Genomic DNA, 24677 nt, shown 5'->3' with positions numbered 1-24677 from the left:
ATGCCAAGTACCCGGGGAAGCCTGGGGGTCCAGAGGCCCCCCGTTGAGAGGGGGGTACTGTCATGATCCCAGTGCAGGTTTTTGAGCTGCACACCTGGGGTTAATATCTGGAGCTCGGTGCAGGTTTTGACCTGCACACCTGGGGTTAATGATTGTGGCCTCTTTCTGGTCCTGGAAGAGCTTCTTAAAGCCCTGGGAAGCTTCAATCCCTGCCAGTTATACTTTTGCCTTTGGCCTAGTGTGCTGACCCCTGTGTGCCTGTTTGTTGCTATAGCTTGCTTATACGGTTCTGACCCGGTTCTGTTTCCCGTTGTGAGTTTGCCTGTTGATTTTGTACTGCGTTATTATCTCTGTGTATGACTCATTGCCTGTGACCTGACTACTCTCTGCTCGCCCCTCTTGTACCTTTGCAGCTATCTCTGTGTGTGACTCTTTGGCTACGTCTTGACTATTCTCCCTGTCTATGGCCCCTGGTAACTTTGTCTCGCAGTTACCCTGCTAGGAGTTATCTTGCAGCTCCTTGCTCTGTGGAGTTTAGGCCACGCCCCTAGCAGTCACATGCTTCAGGTCCTGCAGCTCTGAAGTACGCATCTACTCGGCTGCTGCCCGCTCCACAGGTATCTTTGAGTACTGTTACTCAGGACAAGCGCACTGGCTCAGTGAGCAAGTTCAGTGTGGTGTTCCTGACATAGATACAAGCTTTCTTGAAGCAAAAATGTCTCGCAGCTTTCACTGTGTGGGACGCACGTTCAAGTAGCCGCTTGGCGATGTGATAGCAAGGAGAGAAATGAAGATTGTGTCCAGTCCAGGGTGTTAGGGATTTGAATTAAAAAAATAAAAAGATGAAGTTTATTTGGCCATAAATAGCACAACGTTTCGACCCATAGTGAATCTTTATCAAGTACTTCAAAAAGACCCACTATGGGCCGAAACGTTGTGCTATTTATGGCCAAATAAACTTCATCTTTTTAATTCAACACCCTGGATTGGACGCTGTCTACATTTCTCTGGTTGTGGTTGCAAACTTTCTTAAAGTCTCAGTCACATCTTTGAAAGTTACCCGCAGCTATCACATGAAATGGTTTAGCTCAGCCAATCAGGTGTGACTGTCGCAGTATGTATAAAAGATGAGCGCTGGTCAAGCAAAGCAATTTTATAGTTTTACAGTTTAGGCCTCTTTCACACTTCCGTTTTTGACCATCAGTCAAAATCCGCCAGGTTTTGAAAAAAACGGATCCGCCATTTTTTTTTGCGGATCCGTTTTTTACCCCATTGAGTTGCATTACTGGCGGATCTTGACGGATGGCCATCCGTTGGATCCGTTTTTGTGAGGATCCGCCAAATTTTTTCGATCCGCCGGCATGCCTGGACGGATTTTGCAACGTTTTTTTTGTTGTTGGATCCGCATTTTCCAGTGCGCATGCCTGTAGAAAGGAAGTCAGGGAGAAAATTAACCCTGAAATCCTTTCTGGCGGACGAAAAAAATATTCTCTCTCTCTTTCCCGGCCAGCGGTTCCTTTAAAATTCTTCATTCTGCGCATCCGTCAAAAAACGGATCCTGTGCCATCCGTTCACATCAGTTATGAACGGATCCGCTTTTCTGCCTTTTTGGCGGATTTTAACTGAGACAAAAAACTGAAGTGTGAAAGAGGCCTTAGAGATTGGAGGTCAGATTAAACAGATCATTTCACATAGGGACAGAAAAGGTAAAGTTTATAGTTGGATTGTGTGGTTCTACTGCACTAGTATTGAACCACACTGAAAATTGGGATGCGTAGTCAGTCTATGATTAAGAATGCAAAGATTCAAGTGATAAAGGGAAGCGCTGGACCTACATAGTCAGTGTCAAAGTGAATTGATTGACCTGTGCTATACTGCAATAACAGCACAGCACCTTAGTAACAGCATTTTTTTTATCTGCTCACACAGTAATTGCAAATTTGGATGGTTGTTTAATACCATGTGTCCCAATTTTGCTAACAAAGAAGAGTCCTGAAACCCAGGCTTGTGTATCACAGACAGGGAGGCCTTTTTTATACAAATCTCCAAAATCCAGTAATTTTAAATCCACAGAATAAAGTGTCTTGTTGCAGGTGCTCTCTTTTGCAAAATGAAACTTATTTTTTTTAAATAATGGACACATTTTAATACTTGCTTTAATAGTGAGGTCTAAGGGGTAAGGTTTCTCCTTGTGGAGAGTGACATACCAGCTCTGGCTTGTCAAGGTAAGGAGGCTTATTCACCGTCCAATGCTCCTCTGTGAAAATAATTTGCAAATTGCCTCTTCAGAGAGGAATTGGACTTGAACTCTATAGCGCCACCCGTTGGTAGTAGCGATCCTACAAGTCACAATCAACCCTTTAACGAGTCTTGTAATATGACTTAGGATAAAAGCCAAATCAGAATCTCAATTTGCAGACACAGTGTTTCGGGCTATTGGCCCTCGTCAGTGCAAAGTATGAGAACTGATTTGGCTAAGATCTAAGGGGTAAGGTTTCTCCTTGTGGAGAGTGACATACCAGCTCTGGCTTGTCAAAGTAAGGAGGCTTATTCACCGAGCAATGCTCCTCTGGGAAAATAATCCAATTTAGCAGCTGTAGTGTACACCCCCTTGATTATACTTCATTATAAAATTCCCTGCTGCTCTCCCCATCTCAATAATCCCTATAGGTGTCATTTTATGTCTTCTTTACTTCCTTTCATTTGAGGGGCGTCCTAAATTGGATGTTATCAGCATGTCATCAGGAGCATTGGCAGGTAATTGCTCTGCAGTTGCTATCACCTCTCCTGAAATAGGGCATCATCAAAGGGTGGAAAAGTCATCACTTACAACAGCCTCTGCCTACACCATCCCCTGTTAATGTTCTGCTCCGGGGGGTGATGCAGCAGTTACTACATCTTCAGTGGTTGCCACCAAATTTGATATGTGTCTGTTGTCGCATCTTTTAAAGTGATGGACTGTACTGGTGCTGACAAAGTTGCTGTTGCTGGTTCTACACTGCCCGATAGCTTCTTGTCTGACTGTCTTAATTTTCTACCATGTGGCTGCTGCTGCTTCCACTGCGCAGTCACACCACACTATACTGCTGATGTTAATTTTTGGACCACCATGTGTGAAATAGCTTCCCAAAAAGGGATAATTTTTGGATGGTTTCTACAATATAAATACATTGGGAAAAGAAGGATTGGACACTTTGAATTTCAACTTCAGATACGTTTTTTAAGGAAATAAATGCAGCTAGAGGTACATGAAAGTGGTTTATTTTCTGCGCACGAAAAAAAAAAAAGAGGCAAAGGATCCAGCTGTAGGCTGTGGAGGCTAAAAAATAACTTTTATTCCGAAGTTATAAAAACAATGAAAAGCACATATTGTCGGGCACTGTACCCAGTGTAGGCAGATCAACGCGTTTTGACATAAGTCTTCCCCATGATCAGCATACAGAACATATGTCATGTCGAAATGAACGTGCATATGTTTAGAGTGGCCCCAATAATAAGACCTTAGTGATCATACACTTATTTCTACTGGATGAATGCCAGAAAGACATGTATACGATGGAAATACAGTTTGTGCAGCATGTTGGATTCTGATCATTGATTGGGAGATTCGGCTGTGTGATTCACCATGATTAGCAGGTTATGAGAGGGTTTATTTTATAGTTTTTTTTTTTACATATTATGCAATCCCTTTAACTTGACTTGTCCATAAAACACCATATTCAGTCACATGTAATGTTAGGTCATGTTGAATAGATTCACTCAGCATCCTCTTTATCACAGCTCTGAACTCTCAGTTTTTTAAATATCCTTTTATAACTGGACTTTTTAGAATTTTTGATATTTTTTTTTTTTTTAAAGATGCACAGTACAAGGTATCAGAAATGAAAATGTAAATTAGGTAAAAGTTTTCAATATTGCCTGTGATGTAGCAAAGTTTTTTACATGCCACATCCCAAATAAAGTTTTTCACACATTTTGTATTTTAAGTTTAATATTGAAGAGTGAAGTGAAAATGTTTCCGTGAATTGTCTCACGTAATTTTGGCGAGTAAACAGCTGATGTACTCCTGATAACGAGATGCTACATTAACGAAGCCTGGGCTGAGATGCTAAATACAGTATGTCACATATCAGGGATGTCTATAGATTGCATTCTCTGTCACGAGTTGAGCACCCAATCTTAAGATTATGTCACAGGCACAAGTACACATTCGGGGTCAGTTTTATAAAGGCAAATATGCTTTTTTGCTTATGAGTGGTAGTTAGGAGCCTCAAAAAAATGCACACAAAATACTATGTACAATGTTCCCCTGATCAGGTTTCAACTCATAGCACCTTAGGTAGAATTTATAAACTACTCATTTAAAGAAAAGCCCTCAAATTGCCACCTTGACCATTGAACCCAAAGAACCCCCTATTCATGTTTACTCAAAGCACCACTCCATTTATTTTTTTTCAGTGATGGAGTGGTTCTACTAACCTAAGATCCCTCATCTGAGTATTTCACTTATCTGCTGCCTTCTTCATCTTTTAAATGCGCCGCTCTGGTCCTGCTTTGCCATATTGTGAGCGCAATTTTTGACTATCGAGAATTTAGAAGTAACAAATCACAAGCATTCAATGTGAGACTAGGAGAGCCAGAACGAGGCGAATACGACGCTCTCGTAGACTTGCATTGAAAAGTGACCACTGCAGCAAACAGTGGAGTGATCCACCAGGTCACAACCTGATGTAGACCGGTTAGAGTGACGCTGATAGAAGGTGAAGATGCCGGTCGGTAAGTATAAGACTAGAGTCAGTGATCTTAGACTAGAAGCACCATTCCAGAGCTGCAATAAAAACAAAAACACTGGAGTGGTGCTCGAATGAATTTGGTGCAATTATAGCAGGAAAAGTCACTAAGGAATGCAGAAAAGGGTTGTCTCATAAACAACATATATCACCTATTTACAAAATCGGTTATAAATGTATGACCACTAAGGGTTTGACCACTAGGACTTTAATAATAATAAAAAGGGTCCCAAACTAATGTGCAGATTAAGCATTAGTGAACATTTGTGACCACCGCTTCAATAACTGCCCATTAAAAAGGATCTCTTAAGTGCCATGTACAGTATATGTATTTGTTTTACCTGTTATAAATTCCGCTCTTCTGCTGAATCCGGCATTGTTTTCTCTGATTCCTGCACATTTGCTATATCTGCACCTCTCATTCCAGAGATATGGCCCTCTCTTCTCTTTACAAAAATATTGTCTATTTAGCGAACATGATGTGGTCCTCAAGAAACCCCTCACAAAAGAAGAATTAGTGACCATGCCCACTTGGCTAAAGAGTCCAGATTTATATACAGGGAAGTGTGGACCAAATTTCAGGAATGGAAAAGTATAGGAACAACGTCTCCAAATTGAGAACAGCGGCATTTAAACCAGGCAAATAAGTGATATATCTATGTCAAGTGACAGGTTGTCTTTAAAAAAGCACTCACATCAAAGAGGTTATCCTCTTAATATACTGTAGTCATCATATTATACAGCACTATGCTCTTACAATTGCTCATTTTGACTTTCTACCCAGATAATTCTTCTCTTTTCTCTGCTCTATGTAGAATGATGAAGCCTCAGTTCCCTGAAATACTCATCCCTCTGTTCATGATTCATGCAGAGAGAATTGACCTCCTGTTTCTACATAGAGTTTAGAGGGATTTTTATTAACAATAATAATTTTATTTCTATAACGCCAATATATTCCGCAGCACTTAGGATTCAGCTAGTCAGTTTAATCATGTGATGTCATAGACCTAATGGAAAAGAGAAGAATTAGCTGGGTAGAAAGGCAAAATGAGCAATTGTAAGTACACGGTGCTATAGAATATGATGACTGCAAAATATTAAGAGGATAAAAACTTTGGTGGGAGACATTTTTTAACTCTGTAGAAGAGGTATAGACAGTAAGAGAGATGCTCTAGCTCATGCTGTCTAATTCTTCACTCAAAAAAAGGTCCCCCAATCTCAGGCTCAGTGGTAGTCTCAGCAGCTGGACTGCCATTGATCCTGTGGCGATAGAGATTTAGAGATTAGTCTAAAGTTGATCATATGATATTCTCACCATCATCTTCTGGAAAGATTTTCCTCTTCCAATAACAATCTTTTATCCTAAATGTTACCCAGAGTGATCATTAGTCCTTCACTCGGCGTCATTGAACATAGTCGGCCAGTAGGCCAATAAAGCTTAAAGAAAATCTATCACCAGTAGTGATGATTGAGTATACTCTTTGCTCCGGTTTTCCTGAGCATGCTCGGGTGATCTCCGAGTATTTTGGCGTGCTCGGAGATTTAGTTTTTGTCGTCTAATCTGCATGATTTGCGACTTGTAGACAGGCTGAATACATGTGGGAATTCCCTAACAAATAGGCATTCCACACATGTATTCAGCCTGTCTAGCAGCCACAAATCATGCAGCTGAGATGATGAAAACTAAATCTCCGAGCACGCCAAAATACTCGGAGGACACCCGAGCATGCTCGGAAAAACCAGAGCAACGAGTATACGCTCTCATCACTAGTCACCAGGTTTTTACCAACTAATATGAGATGAGAGAAGCTTAATGTACAAGCATAGACCTTGATTCCAGCAATATGTTACTTTCTGGGCTGTTTGCTGTAGTTTTGATAAAATCACTGTGTTATCAGCAGTAAATTATTACTAGAGGACAAGTAATCCTGCTGCCATGTTGTCCTCCATATTCATCACTGATTGGCAGCTTTCTGCCTATGCATGGTGTACACAGAAAGCTGCCAATCAGTGGTGTGGGTGGGGATATGTAGGGCCCAGCATAAATAGGATAAAGTATCTGAAATGCCCCATGGATCCCATAACAAAAGAACATCAGTACTATGAATGAAAGATGATAGTTGGTAGGATATAGATAAGAATTTGGCATCAAGGGTGCCTTTAAGTCATCTTTCTGGCAAGGACAAGGAAGAGAGGGTTAATTTTTACGCACATATTCAGATCTTTTCCCTTATTATAATTGTTATAGTGAAAATTGATGTGTAATACTTGTCCACCATACTTTTCCACCCAACCTGTGGCCATCTGATCTTATCTATTGTTGCGAGGCTCCACAATTGGTTGTGCCGGGAAGCCTCTCAGAGAGCGATGCTGAGTACTAATCATGTCCTATTTTACATTTAACGATTGTCGTTATTAGAATGTAATGAGTAAAATTAATTAAACATTGAATTGCTGACAGCGTGGTTTACCCATCATTATTGGGAACAAACACATTCAATGTGTGAACAAAGCCAATGACACTATGTAGGCCGTAGACTTTGCGTGAAATATGTGGGTCCACAGTTTTTAACATTATCCATCGAGTCATAAGAGTTTTTATTTCTTTCTGTGACAATGTATTGAATTTTCAGATATGAACTATTTTTAACTTTTTTTTTATAGGATTTTAGCTGCTGAAATGTCCCAAATCTTCAAAATTTGCTGCACGGTTCAGAAGACGGCTGACTCGTAAAGACAGATAAAGAGGTAGGCTGAAACTTTTTTTGCAAAGTTTTATAAATAGCATTCATAGAATTGTTTTAGTCGTTCTATGGAACTTTCTGAAACTCTGTGAAACTTACTGTAGTGGCAGAAAATAGAAATTACTATGGACAAATTCATCTACCGTAGACCACAGATGGGTTCTTCTGGTTGACTCTTAAGTTGACCATTGAGATAAGAATGCCAACATCCGCATGGGCATGTTATTCCAATAAAGGAGTAAGATGAGGAGTGTAAGACTCTTCCTTGGATCATCTCACCTAACATGGAATTTCCTTTGTTTTTTTAAAAAAATGGAACCGATTTTAGAACAACTTTTTTTGCATTTTTTGGGGGGGCCAAAACCAGAAATTAATTGCAAAGGAATGGAAAAGTATATAGGAAGGACTTACATCTTTCCTTCCTGCTGCCTCCACATTTGACTACGGTTCCAAGACCTGTATTAACAATTTGTAAAAATAGTCTGTTATCCACATATTATCTAAGATCTTCAAACAAAAAATCTTATGCATTATCAGCTTACAATTGATGACTATGGGTTATTCTAGTTGGTGGATACCTCCATATTTTCTGTAGCCTTTGTGCCTTCTTTAATGTTCTATTCAATGAAGTCAAATTTTATCATAAAGTTTTAGAATTGTTTTTCATGGGCATTTATGGACCATCTGTGAACCTTTCTGGTGTAAAGAATATGTATTGGATTATATGCTAATTCTGTTTGTTATGCACAGTTCTATGTAGGACAATGAATTTGTAGATACATGTAGAAAAAGTCTTCCATAGGAAAGATCAAAAGGGGATTTTGGTGCATGGTCTGAAAACAAGGGGACCCCAGAGGAGAATGCATCGTCTGTCTCCATCTGTCTCAATGGTACATATGGTCTTGGTGTAATGTGACTGATCTCCCTACCGTTCGAAATGAGCCAAAAAATTTGTGTGACAGTGAATTATGTTAGAATTTTACAAATATCTGCATTCGTCAAAACTCAGGGGTTTTTTTAACGGGAATTAGCTTCCGCACGGGTTTTACCTACAGATTTCGTCCATCTCTCCAGCCTCTTCACTCCTCATGTCATCTTCAGATCACCAATGCTCGTGCTGAAATCCAATGCTGAGTCGGGATCTTCTATCTTTGATGAGATCCAGAAGAGTTCAGCACAGATGTGAAAGGTCATGGGATGGTGATGTCACAGCGTGATTCTATGATTCTATGAGTTCTCCTTCAATGGAAGTCTTCAAACAGAGGCTGGACAGGCATCTGTCTGGAATGATTTAGTGAATCCTGCTTTGAGCAGGGGGTTGGACCAGATGGCCCAGGAGGTCCCGTCCAACTCTACCATTCTATGATTCTATGATTCTATGAACCCTCCCAGGCCCCATCAAAGCTGTAAGTCCCAGTCCAGCATGAGAGGCCTGGGGAATTCAGCATGAGTAGAGGTGATGTGAAGATGTGATGAGTACCGAATGAGTGATTGTGAATAGTGGAGGGGCCAGAGAGGTGAATCTAAAGAATTTTTTCCCATTTTTTAACCTTATATATTCAGAGATAAGTAAGAGACATTACATTAAATTTCCACAAATCGTAAGAACAGGTGAACTTAAAATTAGCTATAGGATGCAGTATAGGATGCAGTAAAGAACACACTGCTTTGCCTTTTTGGAATAGATTGAAAATAATCTGCCTCTTTCCCAGTCGATTCGATTAAAGGGAATCTGTCACCCCTTTTTTGAGATATCACATAATGATATCATTCAATTGTGTGTCACGTAAGGATTCTCTTAGTACTTTTGCTTCCCCCTGACCCCGCACCTTTCATGCATAAATACCTTTTTTATATCGGTTCAGATGTATGTAAACTGCCGCTGTCCGGTCCGCTGGGCGGGGCTTATTCACCTGCTCCCCCCCCTGTCTTGCGCTAGACAAGAAGAAATGCATACAGCAAGACAGGGAGGGGGGAGCAGGTGAATAAGCCCCGCCCAGCAGACCGGACAGCAGCAGTTTACATACATCTGAACCGATATAAGCAAGGTATTTATACATGAAAGGTGCGGGGTCAGGGGGAAGCAAAAGTACTAAGAGAATCCTTATGTGACACACAATTGAATGGTATCATTATATGATATCTCAAAAAAGGGGTGACAGATTCCCTTTAACGGTTTCTTATTTATTAAGATGCTAACACAACCTGTGGCTCTCCGCATCTATTGTTGAAGAACATACCTGAGAAACGGCCTTATCCTTCTAGAAATATTACAGACTGAGTAGTAATATAATAAATCATAATTTGGTTTCTAATTAAGTATATTATTTGTTATTTTTAAAAAGTAATCCTATAATTTATAAAATATTGATTATTATTTATATTTATGTAAAATGATAAAAATTATATAAATATTAATGTTGTAAATAAATCCTTATTATTATTTTAATTTACCTAATAACAATAACTATTTTTAGTAGTTGTAGTACATCGACAAAACACTAATTATTGATCACTTTTTAATTCATTATCTTAGAATAATATTCATAATTTAATTAATATTAATTAAATTAATGTAATAATTATTGCAGAACAATACATAAACTATGTTATATGCATGTACAGGTACGGTACATAGGACATAGAATTCTTTGGATTTGTAATTTGGGCTCATTGTGAATATTTCTGCTGTTCATTGTCCATGGCTAGAATGAAGTGTAGGCAAAGTAGGCTGTTGCCTAGGGTGGCAGTTAGGTGTGGGGTGCAATTAAAACATTAATGGGAATCCGTCAACAGGTTTTTGCTACCTCATCTGAGAGCAGCATAATGTAGGAAAAGAGACCCTGATTCCAGCAATGTGTCACTTAGTTTACTGAATGCAGCAGTTGTGATACAATCAGGTGTAGCATTTTAGCAGAGCTCAGAAATCCCAATCCTACCCACACTACAACTCTTTGTCTACATTGTATATTGACAGTAAGCTGCTTATTAGTGGTGTGGGCGTGGCTTGACTATGAGGCATGAGGGCAGCTAGTCCAGCAGTAATAATTTCCCGCTGATAAAACACTTATTGTATTGAAACAACAGCACATAGCCTAATAAGTGTCGCATCGTTGAAATCAGTGTCTCATTTCCTACCTTGTGCTGACCTCAAATTACGTAGCAAAAATCTGCTGCCAGATTCCCTTTAAGCCAATTGTAAGGCCATTGAGATTCTGTTTACAGGCTTCACCTTCAGTATCACATAGATATAGACTTTTGAGATCACTACAATTATCTACCTTTCCTTTTAGTGGAAACTGTCTGGCATTAGGGTTGGGGCGGGGGTATTCTGAAAATTTTCCCTTGGGCACTAAGGGAGCTTGTCTTGTTGCTGGGTCCATGTATTTTTATTATGGCAGCACCATCTACATTGCCTAGGGTCGATCACAATATGGATCCGGGGGTGTGCAATGAAGTTGCTCAATACTCCGTAGCCATTTACCTTCTCTGTAGCACACAGTGCATATCAGTGATGGAATTGACCATTTTCATTAATTTTTCACCTGGCATTTCCTAAATTTAGTGACTATAGTCGTTTCAAGTAGTCACTGTCAGGTGACAACATTTGTAAGAAGCAGGTAATAACTTGCTAATATCTGAAATAAATGAATATTAATTAGATATGCAGAAAAAAATGAGATTTTATCATAAAATTATTTAACTAAAATAAAAAATGACATTTTTTTTTAGTGGCGTACAATTTTTTTTTTTTCATTAGTCGAGGTTCCTCTGCCATTGGAATATTGCTTACATCAACCTGTCATTAATACTATCCTCCAAGTTAATGATGAGCCAGCAGGGATTCATTAGCCACGTCAATTATATAAAAAAGATATTACAGTCTACAGCCGTGCGCCAGAATTTATTGCATTGTCTCGTAAATGTGGCACGCAAATGAGAGTTGAAATTGCGCGCATTAATTAAATTGGCAAGTGCATTTCTACATTGGGACTAGTTAGTATCACGTATTGTTTTTTTTTTTTTTCTGGGCGCAATAAATCTGGCTGAACGTCACCGAATGGAGGGTTTTAATTAAAAGAAAGGATATTACTTAATGGTTCAATTAATAAATGTTCTTTTATCTCGCTTGTATCTTTCACATTCAATGCTGTCTGTGTGATCGACTATTTTTACATTTCATCTGGGCTCATTATTGCGCCTTGATTCATATCGGTTTTTTTTTTCAGTAACAGGCGTAACGTTATAGTGTTATTACTAACTGGGAATGTGGTGGGTATTAGGATTTCACGGTTAAAGGAGTTGTCTCCAGTTTGTTCTTCGAGCATTCCACTCCCCTGTCTCCCAGATTGCCGATTGTCGGGGAGTGGGTGTGCTCCTGAAACTAGACTGACGGCAAAGGTTGGAAGTAGTGATGAGCGAGTATACTCGTTGCTCGGGTTTTTCCTGAGCATGCTGAGTATTTTGGCGTGCTCGGAGATTTAGTTTATGTCAACGCAGCTGCATGATTTGTGGCTGCTAGACAGCCTGAATACATGTGAGAAATGCCTGTTTGTTAGGGAACCTCCACATGCATTCAGGCTGTCTAGCAGCCGCAAATTATGCAGCTGAGGCGATGAAAACGAAATCTCCGAGCACGCCAAAATACTCAGAGATAACCAGAGCATGCTCGGGAAAACCCGAGCAACGAGTATCCTCGCTCATCACTAGTTGGAAGCATGGTTCATGCCCTAGCCCAAATTGCTCACCAAGCTTTACCTCTGCAGCACTGGAGGAGCACACGGGCTCTGAGCTGGCCAAATCCAGCACTGCAATTTGTAGCTTCAGAGGCAGTTTGCAAGTGCGTGCTCCTCGCGTAGAAAACCGGCCACTGCAGAGATGGCCAGTAATATAGGCAAAGAGCTGTAAACAATATCATTTAAAATCCCTCACTTACAAGCTCTATTATAACAAGCCCCTTGCCTAGGAAATAGGCCACTAAAGATAGACTTGCGTTGTCTGACATCTCTGCCAGTGCCTGTCCTCTCCAATTCTATTTCGCTCATCGGCCGACATAGAATGGCTATTCAGTAGTCCTGTTTCATTCTTAAGACTTGTGGCTTTGGCCAGAAATGTTTGGGTTAAATTTTGTTAGCTTGTGTTTCTTGCCGAGTGGGGAAGCTCATTATTTAAATTCCTGAGAATCAGTTTCCACTGCCAGTCATTGAGTTCTGTTTATCTGGTATAATCCTATTCTTTGCTCTTGCTCTGTCTTCCTTATTTTTCCCATTCCCTGGCCTTCTCTTGTATTTTGATTACCCTCTTTCTTTCTAATTTTGTCTCTGGTGTGACTTCTTACTATCGACCCAGCATAAAAACCCATCTTGCCGCCAACTTACCCCACCAGCCAGCAGTTGACTCACAGGCCCTAGCACAGAGATCCTTGTGTAAGGGTACCGTTACATTTAGCGATGCACCAGCGATCCCGACAATGATATGGATCGCTGGTGCATCGCTAAGTGGTCGCCAGTGAGCTGCCACACAGGCAGATCTCACCAGCAACATAGCAGGGGTCGGGGGTCGCTACTTACCTGTCAGACGCGGCGATCCTGACGTCCTCCTGCCCGGCTCCACGCGTCGCTCGTCGGCGCCACAGGAAGCCCAGCAGGAAGCGCCCGACGAGAAATGGTCCAGGACGTTCTCGCGCGATCAGCGATAATCAGCGGGGGAGCCGGTCGGAGGTAAGTATCACACATGGCGATATCGCTAGCAATATCGCTGCAACGTCACAAAACTAGTGACGTTACAGCGATATTGCTAGCGATATCGCTATGTGTAACGGGCCCTTAAGTCTAGATATCTGTGCAAGGCTTAAAGGGTGAAGGACAGAGCAACCTTTAGGGTCTGGTAAACAAAATGTCTTGGTCTAAGCCTGTCTGGGAAGCTTTTTTAAAAGTTGGCAGACTTCCACGAACTGTGCAACCATGATACAGCAAAGTTCTATCCATGTCCCATTCATTCAATGCTAGTGAAATGTTCATTATTGTGCTCTAGGATGTCTCCAGACCCCCAAAACATAACAAACACATATGAAAAACAATAAAATAAATGACGCACACCTTGCCCTCATCTGTCCTGCCACACAGCCCGCACTAATCCTAGTCATCTTTTTTGGTCACAAGTGCAGTCGTCACTGGGTCATCTTTGACATCTTTTGCACCTCCTGCACTGACTAGGAGCACAGAAGACCCCAAATATGCAGAGCACTTGAAGACCATACCCCTTCCCGATTCTTTTGAATCCAGCAGAATGGTGGCAGGTCATCTGCCATTTTCCTGCATTTGTATGAATCGAAAACCAGAAAACTCTGAACATTTTTTTTTTTTAAACTATAGGCAAATTCTATTAACTTAGATGTAATTCACTCATCTCTATGGGATACAATAAAATTTAATGATGTGAACAATGTAGATGGGGATTTAAAAATCTTTTCAGTATTTACAGTACTCATATTATAGCGACTTTGGGCCCACATTGTACTATTATATGGCTGCAATGAGCCCATCTGAGTATTTGGAGACCGATGGAGGAAAAAATAATAGTGTAATGGTTAATTGCATGCTGTTCAATCAAGGTATTAATGATCAGCCATATGGCGACACGAGGAATACCCATGGGTGTATGTACTTTGCACGTGCATGGACCCTCACAATGTATAAATTCCTGATTTTTGTTTTAGTACACCCTATGGTGCTTGGCTGATTTTCCATCATTTATTGGAATGTTTTAATGGATGCATTGGAATTATAAATTGCCTTACACTCCAAAGTCCAATATCCACAATCAACATTCAGCTGACCTTGTTAAAGGGGTTGTCCGGGCTGTTCACATAATCTCAGTGCATATCTGGGCTGCAGAATGTGGACAATAAGTAATTTACCTTCTGTGGCCAGTTTGCAGGGTTTCCAAGATATCATCTCTTGCTTCTATGAAAAACGTCCAGGGAGGGTGTGTTCTGGCCTTGAAATGAGAACTGGTCGTTTCCTCCTCAATAGTTTCACTTTCCATAGATCACTGTTCAGCGTGTGTCTGGGGGAGGAGCATCTGGGTGGTCCTGCTCTCTGCACTAAGGCTGCTAGAGGGGGAGGATTTGTTACTGTGTGAGGAGGGATAGGCTTGTTCATGTGGTCGGGGAGGGCCTGTAGCTATGGAGGGTGGGGTTGTTGCTATAGAGGGCATGTTTTTAGTACAGTAGGAGGAAACGACCAGTTCTCATTTCAATGCCAGAACACACCCCCCTGGACATTTTTCTTACAAGCAAGAGATCATATCTTGGCAACCCTGCAAACTGGCCACAGAAGGTAAATTACTTATTGTCAACATTCTGCAGCCCAGATATGCACTGAGATTATGTGAAAAGCCCGGACGATCCCTTTAAGGTTTACTGTGTTGGATGACTATACCTTAGGTAGAGCCGTACTACTGACATTGTTCTTTTGGAAAGTTCCTATTTCCCTTACTTATATTAGCAGAGATTTAATATACACGTAACGTAAATGTAAAGCTGTGTTCAATGTAAAATGTGAAAATGGAAGCTGGATGCGGCTGCCATCTGCCATTTCTAACACTTCCATTTTATGTGATAGAGGGGCCTTTAAACCCCTCAGGGCCATGGTGTTACGTGTTATCTCTGCACACCCACTCACAGTTAGAGCTCATTCACATGTCTGATTTTCATGGATAGCACTCGTACCTGTGATAGTATGGCGCCTGTGTCTGTAGCACTACAAAATGTCTGCTTGTGTAATATAATTTATCTGTATTGCCAGCTATGGTGAAGGCTAAGTTTTCTGCTGTTATAATTGCATTCACACATTGTTACCCGATCCCTAACTGAGGGACTGTGTACTTTTGCCAAACCAAGGGAGTGTCCACGATCCCTCAGAGGGGAGGAGGTTCAAGAGAAGTTGTAGTTTTTTGAGGAAGAAGTAGTTTTGTGGAGGTCCTGGATGAAAAGCACTGTGCTGCACAAGGCAGGGTACCAGTCTCTAGAGAACAGATACTTCCAGAGCCTGTGCTAAACTGTGAGTCTGTTCGGTCTTTATTTAAGTAGCAGAAAAGCGCTTTGGCCCGGGAGCTCAGCAACTGCATGGAATCAGGGAAACGGTTGTAAGAAGAAGAAGTATTCTGTGTTCTGACAGGTTGATGTTGCCTGCTCACAGGAAGGGATCATGGATCCAGTATCTGTTTACCTTGGATCTCTGGGGATCCAAAGAATCATTTACCAGAGGTATAATTGGCAGCAGGAAGGTTACACAACCCTACAGCAGAAAAACTGAACCCTCACTGTGCGGGTCTGACAAAAATTCTGCATGTGAATTGTACTGAAGCTTCTGGAACTGTTTGCAGAACTTTCAGCAAAAGGTACAAACTGATCATTACCCTGTCTACGACTGATTATTCTCTGCTGCACTATTCCTGCTCCAAATCCTCTAGGAGCCAACCTTAGTTGGGAAGGGATCAATCATCTGGTACTGTCCATCTTCATCTAACTCCCAGGGACCTTCATCAGTACCCGACTATACTAGGCAGAAGCAAACCTTTTAAATATTTTTATTATAAACCCCACAATTGACATAGACTAGCGAGCACCTGCGTTCGGACTCGACCGGCACTCGAACCGCCGTGCTCCAGTTCTGTTACCGTAGTGGCCCGGCCAGAGCGGCACAATAGTCTGTGGGGCCATTCACATGCCTGTAATTTTTCACCGACCTAGAGGTGTGGAGACATGTCCAATTTGAATCTGATGGTTGGTTCAATTTGGCTATGGAAGTCAATGGGTCCGTGAAAAAATTGTACTGTACTTAGTTGACATCCGAGTGCGGTCCAGTTTTCACAGACCGTCAGAAATCAAAAGTTGGAGAAACGTTGTTATTACTTCTCCACTTACGAGAAAAAGGAATGACACTCAGACCACACTCTGATTAATATCTGATCAGAATAGTCGTTCTGTCTTTGTGGTACTTGGATATATCGGTTCTTTTCTTTCATTATTGGCTGTTTTCTTTTTTTGTTACCAAGTTATGCCAATTTTTAGCTAATAATAGAAAACAAACACCCCAAAAAGTGCAGAAAAATAAAAAAAACTCCTAGAACTTCCACTCTTAATCTTCTGTTCTTTTTTATTTTGTTATTCATATCATATTAAAATTCAAACTGAGAAGTATATAAATAAATCTTTTCTGTGTCTTAGGAGATCAGAAATCATTTCATTCTCCTCCTCCTCATTGTCCTGTGTGTGCCTGGAAGGCAACTGGCTGCAGCAGGAGCCTCCCCCCTCTACCCTATCTGCATTAGGACAAACATTGATAAGATCTGCCCCTTTTCTGTTGGTCACCAGCTATAGATGGCAGTATTTAGCAGTACATTATCCCGTTTGTTTTCCAGTATTTTTACTGACTGTTTTAGGATCATGCAAAAATGTTACCGTACATACTAATAAACAGCGCGGACATCTAGATGTCTTATTTAATAATTGAATTCTTTGTTTAGGCCTCATCCAAATGTCGATGGTGCACATACGTGTTCTATCTATGTTTTTCATGGATAGAAATGTATATATTATAGTCTATAAAGCTGCGCACATGTCTATTTTTTTTCAGTATCACAGATATAAAGTACCAATACAAGTCTATGGGTGTGTGAAAAACACGTACAGCAAACAGATGAGATCCGTGCTCCATCTAAGTTCTGTCCATGTTTAACATTGAAAATATTTGGAGAAGGTTTGTAATTTACTTATCCATTTGTGAAAAACACTTTTGACGCACTGACCAAACACTGATGACACACTGTCCAAACACTAATGACACACTGACCAAACACTGATGACACACTGTCCAAACACTAATGACACACTGACCAAACACTGATGACACACTGACCAAACACTGATGACACACTGACCAAACACTAACAACACACTGACCAAACACTAACAACACACTGACCAAACACTAATGACACACTGACCAAACACTAACAACACACTGACCAAACACTAATGACACACTGACCAAACACTGATGACACACTGTCCAAACACTAATGACACACTGACCAAACACTGATGACACACTGTCCAAACACTAATGACACACTGACCAAACACTGATGACACACTGACCAAACACTAACAACACACTGACCAAACACTGATGACACACTGACCAAACACTGATGACACACTGACCAAACACTAACAACACACTGACCAAACACTAATGACACACTGACCAAACACTGATGACACACTGACCAAACACTAACAACACACTGACCAAACACTGATGACACACTGTCCAAACACTAATGACACACTGACCAAACACTGATGACACACTGACCAAACACTGATGACACACTGTCCAAACACTAATGACACACTGACCAAACACTAATGACACACTGACCAAACACTGATGACACACTGTCCAAACACTAATGACACACTGACCAAACACTGATGACACACTGTCCAAACACTAATGACACACTGACCAAACACTGATGACACACTGACCAAACACTGATGACACACTGTCCAAACACTAATGACACACTGACCAAACACTGATGACACACTGTCCAAACACTGATGACACACTGACCAAACACTGATGACACACTGACCAAACACTGATGACACACTGACCAAACACTAACAACACACTGACCAACCACTGATGACACACTGACCATTAACCATTTAATACTCCTCGTTTACATGTGCGTGAATACTACGGCTCCACTCTGTGTATAGTTCAGTATTGTGGGACTCGGCACTCCAATTTGAGACACAGATGACACCATTTATCCTCATGCACATATGGGACACTTCAGTTGAAAAAAATTGAGCATCTGACCTTAATTCATTGCAAAAAAAAGGAAGATATGAAGCGCTAATGCAACCGGTGTCTCTATGTGTTGGCGCCACGTCACATGTTCTTTTTTTGGTGTTACACGACAATGAACGTCTTCACCCTCTCGTATAGTAGTGCTGAGTTCCTCTTCGCAGTCATTTATGAAGATCAGGGCCAACTTAAGTTGAGTAATCTGCTTATCCTGGCCATTGTTTAGTTCATTTTTAAGACAGAGATGTTCTGAAAGGTTCTGGTTTCTCTGATCGTCTTTGATGTTTCTGTTATTCAAGTTGTTTAGCTCGCTAAACAGAACAAAAAAATAAAAGCCCTCCCTAGGGGGGTTGAGTGGTCCCGTAAATTATTTATATTCTGCTTCTCTGGTAGTTTAGACAAGGCAGAGATCTGTCTGAGCGCCGGAGCTATTGTCTTGTTGGAATTCTGTACCAGCTGCCGAATATCTCACTCCCCGCACCATTTAGATATGGACAATCATCGTATGTGCCATAACTATAGCATTCAGTTTTCTCATTATGACATCCAATATGTTGTGGAAACGTGTCACTCTCTGCACTCAGGGACGCCGGTAAAGCAGCGTTGTATGGGAGGTGAGAGCGTGGACATCTGGAGATGCTGATCAAGCCAGCTTGTGATCTCATTAAGGGGATTACAGGGGAGAATTCAAGAAAGGAGCCTGACGGATGATTTTTACTCATTGCCATGACCACCTTGATGCCGATCTGGGAGATGACAGTAGATCATTTCTTCCAATACATTCAATTATAACTAAAGTAGATAAAGACACAATGGAAGGCCATGTTCACACGTTCAGTATCTAGTCAGTATTGGTATCAGTATTTGTAAGCCAAAACCAGGAGTGGGTGAAAAACGTGGAAGTGGTGACGTGTTTCCATGATACTTTTCATATGACTCTTCCACTCCTGGTTTTGGTTTACAAATGCTGATGAAAAATACTAACCAAACACTGATAGTGTGAACATGGGCTAACCCAAGCCTTCTTTCACACTTCAGTTTTTTTCACATACGAGAAAAATGGACCTAGTTTTAGCGATGATTTAAATCAGAATTTCATCCAAGTTTCATCAGCATTCGGTCCGAGTGTCATCAGTTTTTCTTGTGCTTGAAAAAAAAAAAAGGATTATCACAGACAGGGTCGGACTTGCCCACCAGAGAACCAGAGAATCTTCCGGTGGGCTCTGGCTTCTTCTTCTGGAGAGCTCATAGTGCAAACTTGGCAGCTTCTATGGGGCTCTTGAGTGGCAGAGAAAGGTGGTCCGTCAGAATCAAATCCTCTGGTGGGCCTAATGTTCTTCAGTCTGACACTGCTCACAGATGCTAGTGTTAGCCAGTAAAGAAACGGATAGCACTCATATTAGAAAAACTGATGTCTGGATGAGGCCTAAAGAGGATTTATGAGATCTCCTAATTCTTCTGCGTTAATAAAAAAAATTTATTCCCCATAACATGACAATAGACCATCTTTTCTAATACTTTTGTGCTGTGCCGATTTTGTGTTATTCCTTGGAAAAGCAGTCAATCACACTAGTGTTTCACCAGTTGAGGGGCTCTGCACAGTCTGATACTGTCCAACAATCAGTACTGACTATAAGGTTTTTCAACCCCTATGTAAGGTTTTTCAACCCCTTCCCGCCATTGCCGATTTATGTTTTTGCATTTTTCATTTTTTTCCTACCAGAGGAACAGCACAATGAACCCTAAAAAGGTGCTCTAAAACAGTTAATTCATAAATAAAACATTTACTAAAACAGACAAGTCAAAGAGATCTCACAAGTCCATTGTGAAGTTTTTTATATAGTTCATTCTAATGCACAAATTCGGCAAATTCCGGTGGTAAGGTCCCTTGCCACATCCTGATGAGAAAATATGTTGCGTAATGCCACATGCAACAGCCCACAATTTGGTCTCTCTGATTCCGTGGCACCGGACAACACATCATCATTGTGAGATGACATAAAAAAAATGATTAGAAACCCAGCGATGCAAGATTTTCAAAATATGGTGTTTTGCTATTTTAACACCACAGAAATGTTATATAGGTTTAAAAGCTTCTTTAAAGGGCTTCTGTGAGTAGGATAAACCCTCCTACACCATTTACACAGACATGTAGGTAATAGGAACATGAATAAAATGATACCTTGATATCTGCGATCCGAGGTTTTGTTACAGAGAAATTCATGTTTTTATTAATATGTAAATGAGCTGTTAAGATCTATGGGCCCAACATAGATCTTCCTAAGAATCTGCCTCCAGAGATTATTTTATATAAATGTGTAAAACATGTAGATCAGGATAGTAGACTGCACCGATGTCAATCATTACATGTTTCACACTGGTAACTCCCTCTTTGATTTAAAATAAGCTCTGGAGGCTGATTCTCAGCGAGATCTATGTCCGGCCCATAGATCGTAACAGCTCATTTACATATTAATAAAAACATAGATTTCTCTGGAATAAAACATTGTATCGCAGATATCAAGGTATCATTTTATTCATCTTCCTATGACCTACATGCCTGTATAGGTGGTTTAGGAGAGTTGACAGATGTGCTGTAAAGGGTTTAGAAATCTGTGCTCTTTTTTCATGCCATGGACATCTGTGAAACGGTTTCTATAAGACAGTAATGCCTTTAAGGAGTATATTGCAGAGTGTGTTAGCTTAGGCCATCACTAGTCTTCTTGGTTAAGGGGATTTTCCAAGATGAAGATATTGATGACCTATCCTCAGTATAGTAATTAATGTCAGATACTGTAGTTATGGGTCAGACAACTAGTCCTCTTCACTACTCAGCATATACCTGGAGCCTCAGTCGCTGGAAATTCCCAGGCTCCATTTAAAGACTAGTGGTCATTCTCAGGTACTGCAGCTCTGATCACATTCAGCTGAAAAGAAGCTGATCTGCAGTTCCTGAGATCCCACCATAAGTTTTTGGAGTATGTTTTCATGCACAAAAAAATGCATAAAATTACAGTTCTGAGAAACGGGATCAGATTAATATAAATCTCTTTCCCACTGTGTTTTTTTTAAAATGCTGTAGAAATAGACCGGTGTTACGTCTTTGAAATCTGCAAAATGGCAGTTTTTCTAGCAGTTCCTATTAATTCTCTATGTAGTTTTTTCCGCCGTGGCCTTGAATAAGATGCCAAAAATCCACTTATAAAAAATGAGCGTACGTTTCTCTTGCATTTCCGCAGTGGAATTGCAGTAAACATGCACTTAATCCGCACATGGCTTAAAGTTTTACCAAAACAGGAAGTCTCCACAAAAGTGGTTTAAGTTAAACCTAGACATATCAAAAACAAGAAACGAAAGCCGCAAAGTAAAAAGTGCGCCAACAAATGTGATGAAAAAAAAACGCAAGTGACGTAATTGGAGCAGAGAATCGGCAACATCAAAAACTCTCTAGATAATCACTGTGTGAACTTAGAATAACAGGACCATAAAGTATTTAGTACCCATTTAAGGCTGGTTTCACACTTGCGTTTTTTTTTCGCGGTATTTTAGCGCTAAATAGCGCATGCGTTTTTTTTTCCTATACTTTGCATGGGATGCGCTTATGTGCGCATACACATGCATTTGTACGCATTTTTCCGCGCATGCGTTTTTTTGCGGTATGCGCTCGGGCGCACAAAATGCATCCTGTTGCATTTTTTGGGCGTCCGACTTGCCTCAAAAAAATGCATGCGCTCGCAATGCGTTTTTTTACAGCAAGACACCCATTATAAGTCTATGGGTGCGCATATGTGCGCATTGGCATGCTTATGTATGCGTTTTTTTGCACATGCTTTTTTTTGTTAACCATGGAATTTAGGGGTTTGGGTTAGAGTTAGGGTTAGTTAAGGGGGTTTAGGGTTAGGGTTAGGGTCAGGGTTAGGGTTAGGGTCAGGGTCAGGGTTAGTTAGGGTTTGGGTTAGGGTTAAGTATGGTTTGGTTAAGGGTTAGGGTCAGGGTTAGGGTTAGGGTCAGGGTTAGGGTTAGGGTCAGGGTTAGGGTTAGGGTTAGGGTCAGGGTTAGGGTCAGGGTTAGGGTCAGGGTTAGGGTTAGGGTTAGGTTTAGGGTCAGGGTTAGGGTTAGTTAGGGTTTAGGGTTTGGGTTAGGGTTAAGTATGGTTTGGTTAAGGGTTAGGGTCAGGGTTAGGGTTAGGGTCAGGGTTAGGGTTAGGGTCAGGGTTAGGGTTAGGGTTAGGGTTAGGTTTAGGGTCAGGGTTAGGGTTAGTTAGGGTTTAGGGTTTGGGTTAGGGTTAAGTATGGTTTGGTTAAGGGTTAGGGTCAGGGTTAGGGTTAGGGTTAGGGTTAGGGTCAGGGTTAGGGTTAGGGTTAGGGTTAGGGTCAGGGTCAGGGTTAGTTAGGGTTTAGGGTTTGGGTTAGGGTTAGGGTCAGGGTTAGGGTTAGGGTTAGGGTCAGGGTTAGGGTTAGTAAAGTCATGGTTTGGGTTAGTGTGAGGGGCCACCTAATGTTTGGAAAAACCGCAAACGCGGTAAAAACGCACTAAAAACGCATACAAACGCATAAAAACGCTGTGTTTTTTTCATGCATGCTTATAAAAATGCTTGAAAAAATGCAGCAGTTGTATGCTTTTGTATGCGTTTTTTCAATGCGTTTTTTTGCGGGAAAAACGCGCTGCAAAAAAAAGCAAGTGTGAAATTAGCCTAAGAGGCAGTTTTTAGGGGTCAGAAAACACTTAACTAAATTGCAAAGCCACAAAAAGAGGACTAAAAATCCTCCAAAAATTAATACCCCTTTAAACAGTGACCTCTATAATATCAGTGAATGTGAATTTTGCTCTTAAACTTTACAGATATCAGAGAGAAATATGAAAAAGGACCTTTGGCTCAACTAAACTTTTTTGAAACAATTCTAGAACGTTGTCCTTTCTCTTGTGAAGAATAAGACAATTAAACTAATCTTTGGAAACACTTTAACTTTGGAAAAATTAATTTCTCAACCGTAAAGGCCTCTAATTTTCTGCGGAAAAGAGCAATATTCAAAGACTGCCTTCCTCCGCGATGGTAAGTGAAAAGACAACAGTCATAATTGATACTTACATAGTAGAAATGTCAAGTCGTCTACACCTGAGGTCTCACGGAAGAAAATGCCTCTAATAGCTTCTTTCTTTCGTGATCAAACGCAATTTCTGTATCTCTCTTGCCTGATAACTCTTACAATTTATTTCAACCAGGTGCGCAGATAATTGCTCTCCTTGTTATGAGGCTTTGGCGAGCCACGTACAATGGAACACGCAATTATCTCTATCGTTCCTTGGATGGGATTATGATTAGAGATATGAATGACATTATTTCGGGGATTCATTTCATGTTTTGAATTAGATGTGGTGGACTGAAAATGTAAATGAGCGAAACTCCTAAGTTATGGATTGTCCAAAAATAACTTTTTTTCTGCACTGGAATGGAGCTGGTATTAAGTTTCTTCGAAACTTACATAGTACTTTTAATATTACTGCTGGATGTAGTAGAAGTCGCAACTGAAATATTCAGTGGTACGACATCCAGAGTCGCTGCTGCATATTATCTACACACTTCCCCTGGATAAAGCTAACGGTGATTAGTGGAACGCGCGTCAGGGTGTTCCGGGACGTGGCTTCTGGCTCTCCATGTGAGTATTCACTCGCTGCCCTTTACCCCGCCATTTTTACCCCCCTTCTTTTCCGTCCGCCGGCGGACTTTTCACATAGTGCCGCTTATACTATAAGCTGGACAGTGGAGGCTATATGGTTAGCCAGGTCCTCTCTTTGTGCCATGGGTTTTTTCCGTTGTGGGACTTTACTGTGTCATTCGTACGGCTATGGGGGTTATTTATTTGGGGTAAGTTACTCTGGCGGCTACTTATAGATAGCCTGACGCCACACTTCCCGGTCTTTTGGTGTTTATCCTTATACATTGTCTATATGTGCTAGATTTTACTTGTTGTATGTATTAATAAAGATTACTGATTTTATGGAAAACTCTGGTTTCATACTATCTACACAGAAGAGGCTTTGGACATTTGTTTACCCCATCAACAGTACTGACCAATCTGCTGGTTAAATTCCCCCTTATCCGATTTAAAGGAACTTGGGCGCATGGTAGGATGGCAAATTTCACTTTAGTGATCAGCTGCTGCCAAGCCAAATAAAATAATGGGTTGCACTTAAGGAGGCAGAGATTCTCGTAACAAGATATTTGCCTCTATACAAGTCATTAGTGCAAC

General features: G+C 40.9%; 1 protein-coding gene across 2 annotated transcripts in view; it reads left to right on the top strand.

Annotated features, from left to right (window-relative positions):
- Window positions 1-24677, top strand: part of CNTN5 (contactin 5) — a 2193251-nt gene that overhangs the window by 429174 nt on the left and 1739400 nt on the right. For both annotated transcript variants that reach the window (XM_073582945.1, XM_073582944.1), the window contains exon 2: window positions 7455-7538. The gene's annotated coding sequence lies outside the window, so the exon portion shown is untranslated. The remainder of the gene's footprint in view (window positions 1-7454; window positions 7539-24677) is intronic.

This window comes from Dendrobates tinctorius, unplaced genomic scaffold, assembly GCF_039654945.1.
Source record: "Dendrobates tinctorius isolate UK_male_01 unplaced genomic scaffold, ASM3965494v1 ptg000075l, whole genome shotgun sequence".
NCBI classification, from domain to species: Eukaryota; Metazoa; Chordata; class Amphibia; order Anura; family Dendrobatidae; genus Dendrobates; species Dendrobates tinctorius.
This window is presented reverse-complemented; position numbering and strand designations above follow the sequence as displayed.